The sequence below is a fragment of the Poecilia reticulata genome, linkage group LG19 (genome assembly GCF_000633615.1).
Source record: "Poecilia reticulata strain Guanapo linkage group LG19, Guppy_female_1.0+MT, whole genome shotgun sequence".
In the NCBI taxonomy this organism is placed as follows: Eukaryota; Metazoa; Chordata; class Actinopteri; order Cyprinodontiformes; family Poeciliidae; genus Poecilia; species Poecilia reticulata.
This window is the reverse complement of record NC_024349.1, coordinates 18,949,271-18,957,937: the sequence shown is the minus strand read 5'-3', so window position 1 is coordinate 18,957,937 and position 8,667 is coordinate 18,949,271. Positions and strand designations below refer to the sequence as shown.

The 8,667-nt window shown below is 39.3% G+C and overlaps 1 protein-coding gene across 1 annotated transcript in view; it reads right to left on the bottom strand.

Moving 5' to 3' along the window:
- The window catches only part of grid1b (glutamate receptor, ionotropic, delta 1b), a 457,252-nt gene that overhangs the window by 381,806 nt on the left and 66,779 nt on the right, over window positions 1-8,667 (bottom strand). The window lies entirely within an intron of this gene.

The window sequence follows — 8,667 nt, the reverse complement described above, 5'->3', positions numbered from 1 at the left end:
TACTTGAAATGTGCCCAACTGGGCCAGAACCTAAACCCAAAATAACCTCAAGTAACCTCTTTTTGAATATGAGCACATTAAACTCCTCTCAACTGGCTGGCTGTATATTTTAGGATTCGTTTTTAAAAGCCATCCATGCTCATAGACCCTCCCAAGAAACGGACCCAAAATGTGAACAGTTGGGTATAGGAACTAACTGAACAGAGTAAAAAATAAATTAATAAAAAGGCAGCTTAACTTTTCAGAAAAGGCTCCAGAACCTCAGATCAGGAGCGCTTTRAGAGAAAGCCACAAAGCTRGAGTCTATGGATTCARAATTTGCACAGCAAGTTATTAAACTCAGAACAGCACAAGTCATTTCTTTACAATGAAGGAAAATTAATTACTCCATCAAACAAACCGGATTTCATTGAGCCGAGTTTCTTTGTCTCTGATTTAGTCTCTGCTGGTGCTGYTTTCAGTCTGACGGCTAATTGCCGCTCTGAATAATTAGCGTTTCAGTGTCACTTCAGTCATTTATCCCCTCCCCTCCCCGTCCTTCCACCTTCGCTGCTCTAAAATGGCTTTGAAACTGCACTCACTGTGGTGAGTGACAGTTCAGGCAGACACTGCAGGCCAACTTATAATATACTTACACGCTGTAATGTGCTTTGACACACACATTCTGCTAATAGCAGAGAGAAATGCGCACTGCTCTGATTTTCCGCTGCCGTTTGTTCGCTGCACCGGCGCACACACAAACACGCCCGTGTGTTTGTGAAAGCCGATTATTTACAAGTTGAAATGTTCTGTGGTCACTCCCTGTGTGATGCAGGTTGCCATGGAGACACAGTGGATTTATCTCTGGTTGTTTATGGTTAATCCTGCTAACTTGGCGCAGCAGAAAGATGCAAGAGGAAGGCGAGRAAGAGGGAGAGGACCGACGAGGAAGAGGAGGAAGGCTGAGCTGGGAAGAGAGAAATGAAAAGATTTGGAGAGAAAAGTTGAAGGAACGACGTCAACATGTGCATAGGTCTACAAGGGTACCAAGATTCTTACTTATTTTCACTAGCTGATATGAGCTGCAGCATAAAAAAGATTTGCATGCTCCAACTCCAAACTGCTCAGGCATTTTAGCACTTTTCTCAAAATCCATCTGCATCTAAAATGTTTCCAGCATTTCTTTTTACGTGAATTTCAGACTCACATGATGCCTTAATATGGTTTTTAAAAGTGCATGAAAATACACAAAAGTATTAATATAAACTAAAGTTGAAGTAGAGAAATGAATCCAGTAGCACAACTAAGTTCTCCACAGTGACAAGTCTGCTTTTATGAACATTTTAAAACCGACAGTAAGGCGTTTGTGACGTACAAGCAACACAAAGATGGCAAATGTCTCTGCCGTCCCAAAAGTTTAACTACTGTTGTTAATTACCAAATCTGCTTGCATAATTTCTGACAGAAGTACAATAAAGTAGAAGAACAAATTTGATAACTGCTGTATATTGAATTAATGGATATTTTGTGGGTTAACTGCAATCTGTATTAGGAAATCTCAATGCACCCATCAGTAAAACCACCTTTATTCTGCTAAAAGTTAACTGACTTTACAATAGCCACAGTGCAATAACCATAACCACTTTTTCAAAGAAGACGGGAAAACAGGTTTTAAAACAATGTCTGGAGGCCAAGATGTGTCCACTATGCAGCTGTGTCTGGTAAAATCAGATTTTAACAATGACAAACTGTTAAAGTTGAATATTAAATTATGTTCAACTTTGATTTCTTTGCAAAGATTTTGACCAATAGCTTAGCTATAAATTGTTTTCGCCATACAAGTAATGAAGACAGACCTAAAGATGTGTCCATTAAATTTGGCTTTTTACAGTAATTAATTAAATAAATCCAAAAAACCGACAACACGGAAATAAACAATTTTGAGTAAAACTTCCAAAAGGTGAAGTTCAACTAACGACACTTCTTATTATTGTGTGATTTTCTCCAGGCATACCGAGTCAGAGTTACAAACCTCTGGCTAGCGGGCTTCGCTATTTGTCTCGTGTATCTGGTAATGAAAGTTCTCAAAAAGCCTGAACTGAYGCCACTCTATCTATATCCTCCATTGATGCCTGAGCTAAAACATTTTTGAAAACATTTACCACCTGATAAATGTTCAAATTAGCATCCTCTACAAGGCTCAGTTACGGTGTGGCATGAATGCAGGAGTGGCAGATAAGCAGCTCTCAGCCGGCAGTGGTTTGATATATAATAGCTCTGATGTGCTGCGAAGCCCTAAATATTAATTAGACCTTCATGGCTCTATGGTTTTTTGCAATTATTGCTGACCTTTAAAAGAACGGATTGATTCTCCGTACAAAGTGAATGGTAGTCTGCAGCCACAACGTATCCGTTATGTCAGGGTCCATTTCTCACATACCAAAAAAACCAAAAAAAAACATCACAGCAGAGACTCAGCATCTCTTATGCTGAGGCTCCCTCAAGGTTTCTGTCACTAAATATCCAAACTAGAAGAGCAGAGCAAAGTGTAAACATCTCTTTGAGCCGGAAAGACGAGAGCAGAAACGTAAATAGAAAACTGTAAAACCATACACAAACAGCTACAAATGCATTATGTAAAAACGGAACGCTGCTGCATTTCTCACTGAAAAAACATTCCCTGCAGAAACAATCTGTTGTTAAATTGAGACAAACTGGCAGATGGAGCTTCTTGAATCATCATAAACTAGTTCAAAGTTAGGAAAATGTCAATCAGGGACAACAACAACAGATGGATCAGCGTAGTCGGCCTGAATGCTTCACCCACTCCCTTATGACAAGCTTTAGAAGAAAATCGAGTCAAAGTAATTTATAAAAAGCAATCGGGAGCAGTGGAACGCCTGCATTTCGAGTGTCTTCGCCTACAACGATGATGAAACAAAAAACGGTGAAGCAGATCTGAAAAATCTGAAATTAGGTGAGATTATATTATTTTTAGTATCCGTAAGAAATCAAAAATTGTCAGGAAGCACAGACATGCAGGAAGTTATTTAAAATGGAGTCTATTTGTTCAGATATGTGTGGTTCATTCAGGCTGCAAGAGAGCAAGACTTTGAGAGGAAAACAGGAAGGCAAAATGGGAGAGTTGCTCTGTTCCGTCCTTCTGAGGTTTTAAACTCTTAATCCTTATTTCCTAGAATACAAAGACACAGTTGTTTGTATGAACCTAACAGCTAACATAAAGTGTTGTAAATAGCAAAAATGGTAACTCCATAATAATTAACTTTGTGTCTTGACGTTACCTAAAACCCCACCACCGATAACTTATGACAGCTGAAAGCAGACTTGACAGATTTTGCGTGCTGTGTGAAAACCAGACCAACTAAAACTGGCATCTGCATGTCAACATCTTACAAGATTGGAAATCAGCCACAAGCTTCTGATTGGTGTGTCTTTAATGTCAAGCAATGAAASTAAAAGTATCAGATGAGTCAAAATTCTAATAATTAAACCTCCATGACAGACTGTCACAAACATCCCGACTGACTCAGGATGACTGACATTAAAAAAACATGGCTGCTAAATTAATTTTTTTTTAAAGGAGAGGCAACAATTGAGTGATTCTAAAATAAAAGTCAAACTTTATAATAAACCCTGGCTTTAAAAAAAATGAAATAAATATTTTTTACAGATCCCATCAGGTGTTTATTAATGCAACTATCGTCATCGCCCTGGAAGTGATGTCCCCAATTAGATCATCCTCCTAGTGACCTCCTCCGTATCCCCTCAAAACTATGTCCGTCACCATGGTAACGGGTTAAAGAGGGAGGCGGTGCAGGTTAAGCATCACTCATCTGATATTTATCACCCACTTAGGCTTTATGGTCTCATGATTGGATCATCAACACATGGACCCATGTGTGTGTGTGTGTCTGTGTGTCATGGTCCGTCTGTATGTGTGATGAAGTGATGGTAAAGGAGGTTTAAAAAAAAAGAAAGGAAAAAAGTCTTAAAAAAAAAAAAAGTTAAATTATGCCGAAAGGAAAAAAAAAAAAAGCTAAAGAGAGAACTGTTCTCTCTTCCATGTCGTTTTCTTTTTTTAATCCCCAGCCCAGCTTTGTTCTCCACGCAGCACCTCCCACCTCTACTCCCTGTTGCAGGAAGCYGTCCGATATGAACTGATTTCTCTGCTGATTACGCATGACGCAGCAACACTCAGCCGCCTCAGATAAAAGCTCCAGCAGTGCCTGAGCTAGTGAGCGAGTGAGTGAGTGAGTGAGTGAGYGAGTGAGCGAGTGAGTGAGGTCTCCTCAGGTGTGTTTACGTGTGTGTGTGTGTTGTTGACCCGTTGGGTGARGCAGGTTTTGAATGATTGTTCTGGACATCCATCTAATGAGGGRCTCAGGTTTACTCCYGTCTCTTCCTCCGAGTGCGGCCTGTGATTGGTCGGCGGCGTGTTTGTGCGGGACCTGCATGCAGCTCGCCTCTCGYTGCTTCCATCACACGCATTATTTTCAAAGCAGCCAGTTTGGATGGCAGTCACGTAAAGCTGTAATGAAGTGTGAAAGGCACATCAGTGAAGAAGAAGTTAGCGTCCCACTGCCAGGGGAGGACCAGAACATTAGCAGTACACATTCACCTGTTCATCTTTACAAGCATTACTAACAGAGGGATTTATTCTGCCGCTGTGCTTTCTGCCGCAGAATCAGACAACTCTGCACCAAGAGTACACCAAGATCATACCAATAAAATCTTGAGCCTTAATATTAATATAAGAAAATGGCGACAAATCAGTGTAATAAGAGGACTCGGCAGACAAAAATTTTGGATTTCAAAAGCTATTATTTTGAAAGTATAGAGTATAGATCTCCAATCAAGATTCTCTTCTGATCTCTCTTGATTTTATTCAACAAGCCCAGGAAGCCTAAAAGTTACTTCACATTTTAAGACAGAAGTTCTAACAAAATCTGACGTCTCAAATTGTTTTCCTAACATCTTCACTGAGTGTTTCAGCTTGGAAAAAAATTATTTAAAAAAATCAAATCAAGTTGGAGGTCTAGGCTGGAAGTAACATTTCCCAGCAAATCAAGCACACGGCATGTTAAATATTTTATGCTATATTTCAACATTCTCAGCTGAGCAGCTTAGTATGTAGAGTTTATTCTGATGAAGCCGTTTCATCTCTCTCACCATCAAATTGTTTCCCGTTCAACTCTGCTATTGCAGAAATCCTCTTATGTTCCCAAAAACGCTAACAAACCCGCAAAAACATCCCGATGGTCATGAAACGACAGTCACAGACCTATATACAGATTAACTGGAGCATATACACTCAACCAGCACTTTACTGAGTATAGATCTCTAATCAAGATTCTCAGTTTCAGAGCAGGACCCCCTTTTTTAACATCATCTCTTAAAGCAATCCTGCAAACTTCCTCTGCTCTCTCAAAATATCGATTCTGCTCCCAGTTTTAATGCCTTATGCACAAATATTGTTGTCTTCTGCTTCCATCCTCCTCCTCTTGCCCTGCACCGTATAAACCTGCTCACTCAGACCTGTCAACTTTGTTTGCGCTCTTGCAGACTCTAGTAATTCATCTGCCTATCAACAGTTCCTTGGTTGTTTCTCACCTCTCCTCCATCTAGTGTTTTTTTTTCCATTCAGACTTTGTTTATTACTTACAGCTTCTGGCGCTGTTTGTGTGGTGATGTGGTATTATTCTTCTAAAAGCTTTCAAACACTCATAGGATTTATCCATTCTTGATCTGTTTCTTTGATTCTAAATGTAGATAAAAACAGAATTATTTTAATCAAGCTAACAATATAATAGGTTTGTGGTTCTGATGATGATAAAGGTGAATGACAGTGGAGTCAAAGGTATAAATAAATATTTTATATCAAAAGATGCGTTTCTGGGATCTCGCTTGAATTATAGGATCCATATGGGTGAACATAATGCATCTGCATATTTGAGAGTGTTTTTATACAAGAGTCGGCCGTGTTATATGTGATATGATGAGGCTTTGTTCCCACGCCTGAAAATTAGCTTTAACGGACCAAGAGGCTGAAGAGCAGAGTGGGTGTTTGAGTGTGTGTGCGAGCGCCAAACACATCAATGTGTTTGAACAGTCTGCCTATGTTCCTTAAAAATATATTAGTCAAAATCAACTCCCACACAGAAAGTTACAAATCAGCCCACGAGTTCTTTCTGATGGGCGACGACAACTTTCTCAATTTCTGAAATCCTTTCTAAATTTGGCTTGTTTATTTTGCAGGGGGAGGGGGGAAATTCAGAGGAATTTGAAAGAGTACAGGGTATCGCCAAAAGAACTCAGAAAAAATGAGATTCTGAGAGTATTCCGAGTTACCTCGAGGTGAACTCCGGCTTCACTTGGAGAGAAAAAAAATAAGTACAGGCTCCGCCAGAGAGAGGAATAAAAGTGAAACTACGTTTACATATATTTTTACTTTTCAGCTTYTCACAGAAACTACTTTTGTAGTGAACTTCCAGAGTCATTAAGATGTATGAACACAGCAGCCGTATCAGAAATGAAGTTGTGAAGTTGAAAGCAGACCGARGTTATAAAAACAATATTCCAAAGCTTTAAACATTTCAAAAGAGGTTTGTTTAATTACTCATCTGTATATACAGAGACGTGGCTGTCCACCGAATCCAACAGGCCAGGCAAGAAGACAATAACTCTGGAGGAGCTGTATTGATCMACTGCTAAAGTGGCAGAATYCGTTTAAAGCCTAACTTTTAGTCAATAACTAAATAAATCTSGCATTTATGGAAGACTGGCAAMTAGAAWGTTATAGCTGAAAAATTTAATCAGAAGTCCTGTTTAAAGTTTTCCACAAGTCACAAAGGCAGTAAAGGAAATGTGGAAGATGGTGCTTTGGGCACCAAAATACAACTTTTTGGTCCACATTCAAAATGCAATGTAGNGTTATAGCTGAAAAATTTAATCAGAAGTCCTGTTTAAAGTTTTCCACAAGTCACAAAGGCAGTAAAGGAAATGTGGAAGATGGTGCTTTGGGCACCAAAATACAACTTTTTGGTCCACATTCAAAATGCAATGTAGAAAAAGTATCACTGGGGATGACTTTGTCGCCAGKAACATGGATGTTCATAAGAACCGATGGGAAAATGGGCAGAGCAAAGTTAATGAAAATCCTGGAAGAAAACCTGACAGAGGCTGCAAAAGGCTCAACTCCAGGGGGGGATGATCACCTTCCACAAGGACAATCACTGAAGCAGCCTGAGTTTCAATGGAATAGCTGAGATCAAAGCATATTTATGTGTTCAAAAGGCTCAGTCAAAGTCTAGACCTGTACAAAGCGCTCAACCACCAGGCTCAGCAAGTTTTCTTCATCGCTTCATTTTGCAGGTCAAGGTAAACATCAAAAACAGAGTCTTACCAAGTATTTTTGTTTTGTTTTTGTGCAAATATATTGGTACACCTGAAATTAGACTAAACTAACTTAAAAGTGACTTTTCAGAAAGATATTGGAGCTTATTTTAAGTGAGTAATTCTTGAACCTTGGTAAAAAAAAAAAAAAAAAGCAGTAGTTCCACTGGCAGATTTTTTCCACTTATAAAATGGAAAACATGCTTGATATAAACAAAAAGAAATCTGCTAGTGGAACTACTACTTTTTATCAATATCAAAGAATTTACTGAAAATATTTTCAGATTGTGTGGGGTTTTTGTTTTTTTTGCGGCGTAAAATCTCTTCTGTACATCATCTCCAAGCTGCCAATWGGTTCCTTAATAGCATCTGCCTGTTCAAAGAAGGAGACACTAGAGGAATATACCRACCAGAAAGTTTGGTYCAACAATTGTCACAGTTCAGCATAATATTACATTTAAATGAAACTTTTCTGATCATTAAAAGAGTTAAAAGCGGTACATGCACCTCGCTGAACTTCTGTACCCATTCATCAGACTGAAAAGAGAAAAGTGATCATTTAAACTTTCCCTGTTATAACATTCCAACAAAAAGGTGAGAAAGTTTAATCTCAAGTCTGCGGTTCATAACTCAAAGCTCTAATGAGAATAAAACCATGTGGACATTTAAMGATATGCACCGTATGTTCGGTACATGCACKTCSGTGCACACCTGAGCGCTCGCTCTCATTATTTTACTGGATAATATGGACCGAATATAGAATCTGTTCCAAACCCCAACATTTCCACAGACAGATGCTGAAATCATGGAAACTGAACYGCTCGAGGGGGGAAAACAAGGATTCAAAGAACATCGCWCTAAACGGATGAGCAACAAAAACAAAAGGAACGCCGAGGAGGAAAGAGCGACGAGACGGAGCCGGTTTGAAAAGGAGGGCGGAGACTTTAAGGGGAAGGGAAAATGAGCATTTGTGAGTTTAAACGAAGAGTTTAAGGGACCATTTAATGCAGCCAGGAGTCAAGTTTAAGGCCAATTTAACAACAGAAATAATGGAGGAGAATCTACCAGCTTCGGCTGCTTTCAGAGCAGGCAGATAATTAAAGCTGTGAGGCGCTAAATGAGCAGAATAACAAAAAAGGACGGCAGGTTCAAACTCGCGTGACCAGCTCAGGTCACATCCAACTCCACGAATATAATTGTCTCATTATCCAAATAGAGCTCTGAACATTTTATAAACTTTAACTGACTTATCCTCTACCAATTCATGCCTCAGTC